This window comes from Salvia miltiorrhiza, chromosome 1, assembly GCF_028751815.1.
Source record: "Salvia miltiorrhiza cultivar Shanhuang (shh) chromosome 1, IMPLAD_Smil_shh, whole genome shotgun sequence".
In the NCBI taxonomy this organism is placed as follows: Eukaryota; Viridiplantae; Streptophyta; class Magnoliopsida; order Lamiales; family Lamiaceae; genus Salvia; species Salvia miltiorrhiza.
The window spans coordinates 2673989-2684619 of NC_080387.1; the positions used below are offsets into that span (position 1 = coordinate 2673989).

The 10631-nt window shown below is 40.1% G+C and overlaps 1 long non-coding RNA gene across 1 annotated transcript; it reads left to right on the forward strand.

The window, feature by feature from the left end:
• Positions 1–2473: 2473 nt before the first annotated feature.
• LOC131007275 (uncharacterized) lies at positions 2474–3498 on the forward strand. Its single transcript, XR_009096010.1, has 2 exons — positions 2474–2599; positions 3017–3498. It is a non-coding gene; the product is annotated as an uncharacterized LOC131007275 (long non-coding RNA).
• Positions 3499–10631: the final 7133 nt, after the last annotated feature.

The window sequence follows — 10631 nt, forward strand, 5'->3', positions numbered from 1 at the left end:
TTTCAAGTATCTCGGTATAAAATATGATGTTTCCAATCACTAGATTAGAGCGAATATCAATGGTAACCCTAAGTTGTGTGATTATCACCAGATTGCACTTAACTCACTCGAAGCTGATTATTACCATGCATGGTGTGGTAGCAAGGATATGTAAAGCATCTCTACTAAACATGATAGTGATAAGTATTCTCATAAACTTATCATACCTTCCAAGTGTCCCTGGTTAAAAGCATAAGTTGCCCCCTGTTGTGGTGACTGTTGTCCTTGAGGCTGAATTTGAAGGTGTCCGCCTATTGCTTGTAAGGGATGGGTGTGGGTGGGCTTAGTTGTTGAACCCTGTTGTCTGTTGGGACACTGTGTGGAGTAGTGACCCTTTTGGCCACAATTGTAACACCCGTTAGTTCCAGCCCTACAGATACCCCTATGCATCTTACCGCAATTGGGGCAAGGTGAAATTCCTTGCTGACCTTGGTTACCCCTAGTTGGGTCGGGGTTAGTCTGTGCCTCATGCCTTTGTTGATTAAACTGTTCGGCCTGTTCCTTTTCTTGCCACACTCTCTTGTTGGCTTGACTGATATTGTCTTCGGTGTTGCCCCATTTGCGCTTCCCTTTGAGAGTATGTGAGGGTGCTGGTGGTTTATTTGGCGTCGAGATCAGTGGTGGAGCTGACTTATCCGATGGCATTGCAGCTTCAATGTCAAGTGCCCTGTTCAAAGACTCCGTGTATGAGAGTCCTCCGTGGCTTGCTAGAGCCATCCTAATTTCATGCCTCAGACCGGCACAAAATTTTTCTGCCATCTTCTCATCTATGTCCACTTGTTGTAAAGCAAATCTAGACAGGTTGCAGAATTCTCTATCGTATTCAACCACAGATTACTTTGCTTGCTTCAAATCGTAGAATTTAGCCTCTTTCTTTTTCCTATAGCTTTTCGGAATATATTTATCATATAATCCCGCCTTAAAATCTTCCCACGTATCAATTGCCCATTGTTCAGGGGTCAGAGTTTTTCGACGTGCCTCCCACCAGAAATCAGCTGATCCTGTCAGCTGGAATGAGACGCAAGAGAGGCGCTCCTCATCAGTACAACGTAGGAAGTTGAAGATGCGCTCCATTGCACGCACCCAAATTTGGGCTTCAGCCGGCTCACTCGTTCCACCAAACGTAGGTGGGTTCTGTCTTAAAAAGAGTTCCTCGACTCTCCTAGTTGGGGCCGGAGGGGGTGGGTTATGTTCTCGATCATTTTGTGGTTATTCCGGTATGGCATTATGGTTTCTGCGATTGTTATTATTTCTCACAGGGCGACCTCTCTTAGGCGGCATTCTGATAGCAAAGATTTGTCAATTAATACACTCTAGCATAGTATAATACAAACCTCAAAAGAACTCTTGTAAAGGTTAACTTGTTATAACTTGTAAACAAGTCATGACTCCAATGACAACATTGATGTAGTAAGCTTTAAGGGTCCTTAGCATCCCAAATCCATGAGTCATAAAAAAATTTAAGCATATAATATCATAGCATCTCAATTTGATACTTAGGCATAAGTCATGGAGATTTATAGCGGATAGAAATCACGAGCTTATAAAAATTCTATACATATCACTTGTCTTACTGCCTTCACTTCAGTCACCAAAAGATATAGTTGAATTTCTTCTACGTTTTCTTCTATGTTCTGTCGTAGAGGTGATCACCTAACTTAATAGCTCTATGTTCATGGGAATTCATACCATAGTCATACTTAATCGTGCTTGCGTCGGTCATTTCATTCAATAACAATATAACTTAACTATTGACTGATACACACTTTGATGTCGCGTCAATTCCCACTTTTCGATCATGCCAAATGCTATTAAAGATTTCAAACATCAACTCAAAACTTGGAAGAGCTTACCATTCTGCTTCGTTGAGTGATGCGATGAAGTGTTGAGCATTGTCGATTGATCTCTAGACACTCTAGTGATCCAGTCTGGGCTTGACTAAAATAAACTCTTAGGCTCAGAGCAAACGAACTGCTCTGATACCACCTGTGAGTTGACGGCTGTCCCCACAGACCAACACGAGTATTTTCTAGCGTGTTTTGTCCTCACTCGCACGCTCACTGAGAAACTTCCCAGGGGGTCACCCATCCCGAAATTGCTCCAAGCCAAGCACGCTTAACCTTGGAGTTTCTTTCGTATAGGCACCAGAAAAGAAGATGCATCTTGTTGATATGAGTAGCACCTATCAAATAACTTAAGCTCTCCTCGAATATGCAGTCCCATACCTGCATATTCTTGGAATCCCTCTCGTTCGAGTGTGTTTCGGTTCATCCCTGCGCCCCTCCGCTTGGAAGTCTTAACTGGAGCCGCTCCTTGTTCGTGCCTCTTTTGCACCGGCGATCACTCCGCACTTCATTCCCGGGCGTCACAGGCCCACCAACTTCTGCTTGGTTCGTCCCCGAACCATACCGTACTGGGAGAGGTTCGGCTCTGATACCACCGTTGCTGTCCTCTTCGGTGTAGACGGGCTCGATACCTCATCGCGCCACTGTTGTTATAGTCAGATTCCAACGAGGCAGCAAGGGATCGCCGCTGTCATTCCCTCGGCTCGACTGAACAGGTACATCGATCTAGTCCCACTTCCTTTTCTTCTGCTCAAGTTCACTTCTCAAATCTACGTTGAGTCTTGGTTCTCTATACTATATGTGCAACGGATTAATGGCGTTGTGGTGTTGCTACTGTGTTAGCCTTTGATTTCTAGATTACAGTGGAAATTATAGATGCATAGGACATTCTACATGACATGGGTAATCTATATTACTGATACGTGATTTTGCTAAGTCCATTACGCATATACGTCTCAATTCTATATTCTGACTTAACAAATAGAAGCATGCTCTGTAGGTGTAAAACATGGACTGAATAACTGAGATTAGCAATTACCTTGTGTGTTTTGGGCTTGGTTGGCTGTTGTGCTAATGAATTCAGGAGTGAATAAACTGAAACATAATTGTGGATTTTGCTTAAACCATTTCAGGCTGAACTCAAGAAGAAAATGGAGAAGTTTAAGTTGAGCTTACCTCTTGGGGTCCAGATTGCAGCTGAAATAAACTCTCTATGATTTTTGGTGCATAAAGGAAGAAGGGAGAATCGTAGCTGGTGATTTAAAGGGTGGAGTTTTTGGCTGATTAGGTGGACTTCCATGTGAGACTTTGAAAAGTGGAGTATGCATAGAGTGCGGCTGAAAGACCTCCTAGTTGTACCTTAGCATGGCTTCAAATATTAAATTGTGGCTTTTGCAGTGAAAAGAGCATGGCCTTAGCAGAGTTAAAGAAAAGGAGCTGATATGCGTGTACTATGCATATTTTATTTCTTGATTTTGTATACTATGTTGATAGTGTAGGAGAACCTAGGGAGTGGAAAAAATAATGATGATTGTAAAGTAAATAGAATTGAGGTGACTAATAAAAAAAAATCATCTGGCTTGATTAATATTAATTAATCAAGTATTTGTAAAACTAATATTGGGTTCTACTAAATAACGACGCTTCGTTATTACTCTCTACGAATTAAATATCTAATTTAACTCGTTCTTATAATTCGAAATTAGATCACGACTTCCAAGTAAATAATAGAAATAATATTCCTATCGCATATAAATTAATAACTTGACTTTGCTAAGTCAGTTATTAAACTGGATAATAAATTATTGGGTTAAGTATCAATTTGGTCCCTCACGTAAAGGCCCTTATTACGTTTAACACCCTATGGGCAAGGGTGTTTCCGTCGAGTTTCCGGTGAGCTTGGTGAAGAAGAAGGTGTGGGTCCCACCATCAACAAAATAAAAAAAATAAAAATAGTTAACGGTGTTAACTCTCCGTTAAGTCAGAGGGCTTAATTGAAAGAAAATAGGCACGTTAGGGGCTTAGTTGACACACCCCCGCTCATAGGGTGCTAAACGTAATAAGGGCCTCCACGTCAGGGGCCAAATTGATACTTAACTCTAAATTATTGAATGCTTCAATAATTCAATTGCGATCATATCACGCAATTGCATCAAATTCAGATTTCTGAGCTGAATTAGTTGATAACTAAACACTGGATTTACCATAACTGAAGATGCAATATAACAATTATCGCAATTACTGGTCTTAATAAAAAATAAAAGAGCGGGCTACTACAGTTGTGAAGCCATCGAAGGTATACTTGAAGGCGGTAGGGTGTGGGTGTCATTTTGGAGATTTTGGAGAATTTATGGTGAAGTCAACTGCAATGCTGGGATTTGATGGAGGGTTTGACCTAGTCAAAATTCCCCCATCGTTTTTCTCTCAATTCCACCTCCTCCAAAACTCACTCCAGCCATCTCCACTCGCATCTTTCCGCCTGAAACACAATCACCGCCGCAGCCACACACCTCCAGCCTCCATCTCCAACCTACACCCGCCTCTGCTCTCCAATTCTACAATCCAACACCCTTTAAATTCTTCTCAAAGATTTTCAATACACATAGGAATAATCTCAATACGCCTCAATTATCATTAATATCACTCCAATTCAAGAAAAGAAAGACAAATTTTTTTTAAGGGTAAAACCCTATGATTTTCAAAAATCATGAAAAAAAGAGAGGGAGTGTTTTCTTGCTTCAATTATCCATATACACACATATTTCACCTAATTAGGACTAGATCTACGTAAATTAACCACTTACTCGCAAGCTTGAATGAAAAGCAAAAATCTTCTTTGGCTTCAATCTTTAAAACCTCTTCAACTCTTGTCTTGATTCAAAGTAGAGATGGTTTAGGCTTTGATTATTGGATAGATTTATGTATAGAAGTGATTTTTGAAGCTTGAGATTAGTCTTCAATGATGGTAGTGAGAGAAAAGAGTGAGAAGTGAGAGAGATAGGGGAGGGGCGAAAATGGGGGAGAGAAGAGAGAGAGAGAGTGTTGTTTTGTTTAACTCACCAATCTTGTTCCCTAAGCTAAGAGTGCAATAAATGCTCATTTAATCCAATTGGCCTCTTGGTGGAAGTATCATAAGCTAAAATCATTAAATAATGAGTGTGAGTGTAGGAATGCGTGGTGAAAATTAAATCATGAGAAATTGCTCACTAATTAAATTAAAATAATCCAATAGGCACTTATGTGGCCAAAAATAATTATAGCACTTAGGCACTCATAATTAAATCCGTACTTATCTCAGAGAAATAATTTCGATAAATTTCGTTAAGAAATGATAGTATCAATAGTGACATTACTATCCACCGATTAAAGTTTCGATAAGAGAATTTAAAATTAATCCTGTGTGCTATCATGCTAAAGAAAATCATAATTATTCAATTATAATTGTACATATATCAAGTACATCACATAATGGTCAATCAATTAATCTCACACAAGCGTCACATCAAAATCAATCAACATTCATCGCCAATCCAATCGTCTCTCGAATTCAACTCTTCTCTATAGTGACTCTCACTCACTTACCTCGACTCTACTTCTAGCCGGTGTCTCCTCAAACTTAATAGGATAAACAGTCTCGAAGATAGCTATGCTTCTTTAATCGGAAACAAAATATAATCTCTTCTCAATTCAATCAGCATCTCTATCTCAACTTATTCTATCAAAAGGGTCACTCACTAGTTCTATCATCAGCATCTAAAATACTCACATCTTTGTCTATCGATAAACTTCCTCTCATCCTTAGTAAGCTAGTGTCAATCTCTCAGTGCTCTTAATAGTGTCTCGACACTATTAATAGTAAAGTAAAAATACAGGGTGTTACAGGTCGCCTTTTTTATCGACACCACAGATGGCGTCGTTGGTCTCCTCGATCCATATTCGAGCAATGAGGTCCGCCTATTTGAGGGTGTAAGAGTGACGATCCTTTTTATCGCCTTGGTCTGCCGATGGCGTCTTGAAGGCAATGGCCTTTTGCTCACCACGTGGGTGTGCCGCCGCCGTGCCTTCAACCGTGGCGGTCTCGTGGGGCTTGTCCCCTATGTTGAACACCGATAGGTCGGGATGGTAGTCGATGGTAAGATCACTAGTCCAATTAGGTAAAAAAATAGTCGGGAGCATTTGGGTCGTTAGGATCCATTTTGATTTGTGAAAGAATTTGAGAGATGAAAAAAAAAAGATGAAGGATAGTGAATTTGAAAGTTTGAGAGAATGAAATTGAAAAATGATTGAAGGGGTATTTATAAATGAAATAAACAAAAAATAATAATAAAAAATTGACAAATAGTCGTTTGATACAAAAAAATAATAATTAAAAAGTTAATTAAAAACGAATATAGCCATTTGAAAACAAAAAAAGGGAAAAAAAACTTAAAAATCGGCAAAGAGTAGTGCTTTCAAATTTAATAAAATTTCTTTAAAAAAAATCAACATGTACATTGCACGCGCCTACCTTTTTCATGGATGAGCCAAACTTATCGAGATGTGCCGAACTCAAGTCGCTCGATTGACTCATCGAGAAAACGACTCGAGCCATCCGAATGAGTTGACCGATGTGGATGCTCTTAAGAAACTAAACACCTCTTATTATTTGCCAAATTTGACTAGGTTTCTTTGTTTGCTCTACTTGGTCTGCAAGCATTTATTTCAGGCTCTTATAATAGATTGAGGATAAATTTATTTCAGGCTCTTATAATAGATTGAGGATAATATAAATTTATTTTTCTTTAGGTAGATTATAATATAAATTTGTTATTTATTTATTTACATTGGCATGTCCGTCTATCTATATGTATATATAGGAAAAAGTTTAATAGAGAAAGTGTAATACCCCCGTTTCCTCGTAGCTAAGTTTAGATTAATTTCGAACTTAAAAGTCATGATGATTCACGCCGGATAAAAGAAAATGAATTTATTTAATTCTAACAAAATTGATTTACAAAAGATTTTGTAATATTTAAGTCATTTAAATTTTGTGCATTGCATGTTAATTTAAATATGAGTGTGTGAATATGCGAAATATTCTACCTATAATTAGTATTGATTTTTACAAAATTTAAATTAAAGTCTATGTTGCACTTTAATTATTTGTGTGTGTTGGACTTTGATTTTATTTTTAGACCTTATGTTTTAATTACTATTGATTTCATAGGTAAATCCAACCCAATTGAGCCCAATCTTTATTAATCACTTAGATATTTTCTTAATCATGATTAAGAAATTGTGGATAGGGTGCATCCACATAACCTCTTTATTCAGCTTTCTTCTTTAAGAAGCCCCATTCACCAAAAGTTTCATCCAAGCGCAGCAACTTGTCCCTAGCAAGCTTCAATTAGTTACGCTGCTCTATCTCTCAATTTATTTCTGCACTGAACAGTTTCTCTACCCATTGTCTCTGCAAAATTTCTTGCGCAGAAATCAACCTATATTCTCTGCAAACTCCCTGTGCAGAAGTTATTCAAGCACTCATACTTAGAGGTTTTACCTCTAACTTTACTCTCTCTACACATTTCTTTCACAAGTGTTAAATTGTTGTAATTTGCATTCATATTTTCAACCCACAGCAAAGCACAACTCATGAGTATTGAACTTCAAAAGCTATAAAAATGTAAACTTTACACTCATAATTTGCATTACACCAAAACCTTTATACTAAACTGAAGCAATTAGAACTTATGGTGTTGTGTGTGTGTTCTGTTGGTTGTGCGTCGGAGACAGAGGGAGGCCATGGCACGGCGGCTCTGCCCGCTGTTGTTGGGCCAAGGACGGAGAGGGAGAGATAAGGCGGTGGAGCAGGGGCTAGGGCGCAGGGGATGTTTGGCCGAGTGCAGGAGAGAGGCGGCACTGTCGTCTAAAATTTGGGCGGCGGTGACGTTATTAAGCCAGAAAGAGAGATGGGGCCTTAGGTGGCGGTGGCTGTCCTCACCAGCCACTACGGTTGCCAGAGTCGAGAGATGGGGAGGATCCGATGAGGGATGTTAGAGAGTTGGGGCTAGGGTTTTTTTAGAGGAAGAAAGGGGTGGCGGTGGTTCTCCAGTAGTCAAGGGAGTCGAGAACGCGGCGGCGGCCATGGTGGTGGTGGCTGTCGCCGGAAATTTTGAGGGAGAAGGTCGCGGCGTTGTCCATTGTGTGAGAGCAACTCCAACGCTGGTGTCGAGCGCTGGATCGATCCGGGTCAAGGAGGAGGGCGCCGCACTGGAGACGCGGCCTGATGCGAGGCCGTGTCGTAGCAGCGACCCGGGGCGAGCGGCATTTATGTATATATTTTTTAAAAAATCGGTTATTTTTTGTTTTTTATTTATTATTTATTTATTTTCTTTAAAAAATGACTATTTGAAATATACATATATTTTTTTAAAATTTCGACCGTTGCTTTAAACGGCTATTTTTTGTTTTTTATTTTTATTTTTTTCTTTTTTCCCTTCTATAAATACCACTCTTCCACAATATCAAATTCACCACTTCTCAACTACAATTCTCTCTTTAAAAATTTTTCCCAACAACAATTCTCTCTTCTATATTTTTAAATGGATCGTGAATTCGATGAATACCTCGAGCAACAAGGCGGTTCGAGGCTTCCAATGATGGGATTTGCTCCATTTTTGCAAGCCTCCAATGTCTTGGCTACGGGAAATCTTCCCACGCCGGCGGCGAACGCCAACGTCCAAGAAGAGCTGGAGGCGGTGAAGCCGAAAGCCAAGAGCACCTGCTCTGCATATTCTAGCGAAGAGTCCGAGCTCGTGGCAATCTTGTGGGCGGAGGCAACCCACAATCCTATTTTGGGGACCTCCCAAAAGTTGCTCCAATATTGGGGGAGCAATCGCGGAGAAGTTCAACGCGCTCATGAGTCGGGAGTGCCGCCGCAAAAGCCGGATCATCTCAAGTCCCACTTCGCCCGTGTCCAAAAGGAGACGAAATTCTTCGAGGGCTTCTACAAACACTTGCAAGGAGAATTGGGGGAGTGGTATGAGCGACGATCAAATCACCCAACAAGCCCAGACGATGTTCGAGGTGAATTTCAAGAGCAATTCTCCTACATCAAGCTTGGAAGTGCAGTAGTGGAGTTGAGATTTTCTGTCACGACCGGCCTTAATTAAGGATAATTAATCCGGGAAAACCATGACTGGGGAAGGGAAATTACGAAGCGGGTTTAGAAAGGGGCGCATAAAAGAATACTCAAAGAGCTTGAATACGCGTGAAATATTCCTTAAAAGGAAAAAGGCATAGTTCGCATAAAAAGGGTACTCAAAGAACTTGTATACGCGTTATATTCCTTAAAAGGAAAAAGGCATCGTTAGGGGCTTCGCTAAAACATTATCAGAGTTTGCAACGGAAGGCGTAACTGAAATAATCAGTGTTTACAGCGGAATGCATAACTGAGATACATGTATGAAGACATGTATCCTTTCTGAGCCTACTTTAAGTTCGACAAAAACTCCACTCAGCAACAACACTTCATCGCCCATCACAAGCTCAACCTGCACAAACATAAACATCGAAGGGCTAAGTACAAGAGTACTTAGTGGGCAGTTGCCAAGCATAACATAACATCAACAACATCGCATAAGAGGCATAAGTTTATTTCAAATCCTTTGCTCTTTAAAACATTTCCAAATTCATAAACAGCATGAGCGCATTCTTCATCATTAACAATCATAAACACGCATCGTGTCGTGGAGAAGGCCTTCCCCAACGAACACGGGCATCGCACCGTGAAGGGGGCCTCCCTCAGCGGTCACGGCATCGTACTATTGAGGGAGGCCTCCCCCAATAGACGCTGTAACACTGGCATACTGGCATACTGGCATCGCGCCGCGAGAGAGGCCTCTCTCAGCGGACACAGGCATCGCGCCGTGAGGAAGGCCCTCCTCAACGGACACGGCATCGTACTGTTGAGGGAGGCCTCCCCCAACAGACGCAAGCATCAAACATAAGCATAAACTTATCAGCGTAAAGCATTCAAGCGTAAATAAGTGTAATCAAGCGTAAATTACATAGGGCGTAAATAGTATAAACAGCATAGCGTAAATCATTTAACGTGCATCATAATAAAGCTTAACTCATTTAAGCGTAATAAAGCATACCATACTTGAAGATCCAATTTGCATTTTAAAGCATAACATTTGCATAGCATTTTATTTACGCGTAAGGAATTGCCCACCTGATAGCAAGGTTTTGTTAAGGTACTGTGACTCCTTGAGTAATTCTTACTCTCTCGCTTGACCTTAATCACGAGAATGTAAAATAAGACATTGCCTCGAGGAAAATTCTCAATTAATGAGAAAGCGTAAAATAAATATGCATGACTCTCTTATGCATAATTTATTATTTCGGCTTAATAATCAGGGAATTTCTATTGTTAATCCAGGCTATCGGATTTAAACAAAAGCTAAGTCTCGTCTCATGAAGCCGGATAATTAACTAAAATTAATCCGTTCTCTTCAGGGTGTTCTAATCCGTCGATTAAATAAATCCCACTCCTCGTAGTCGATAGAAAATAATTAAATACTTCAGCTTATTCGCTTTATAAACTCATAATCAACCGGGCTTAATAATGAGAATTTGAAATGTTATGAGTTCGAATAATTAAAAGGCTCAACATAAGGTAGCCCAATAATTAATTAAGTAGAAATGGGCCTGGATAGCTAAAATGAAAGGTCCAATTGAAATAATTCATTGGGCTTAGTAATTAAA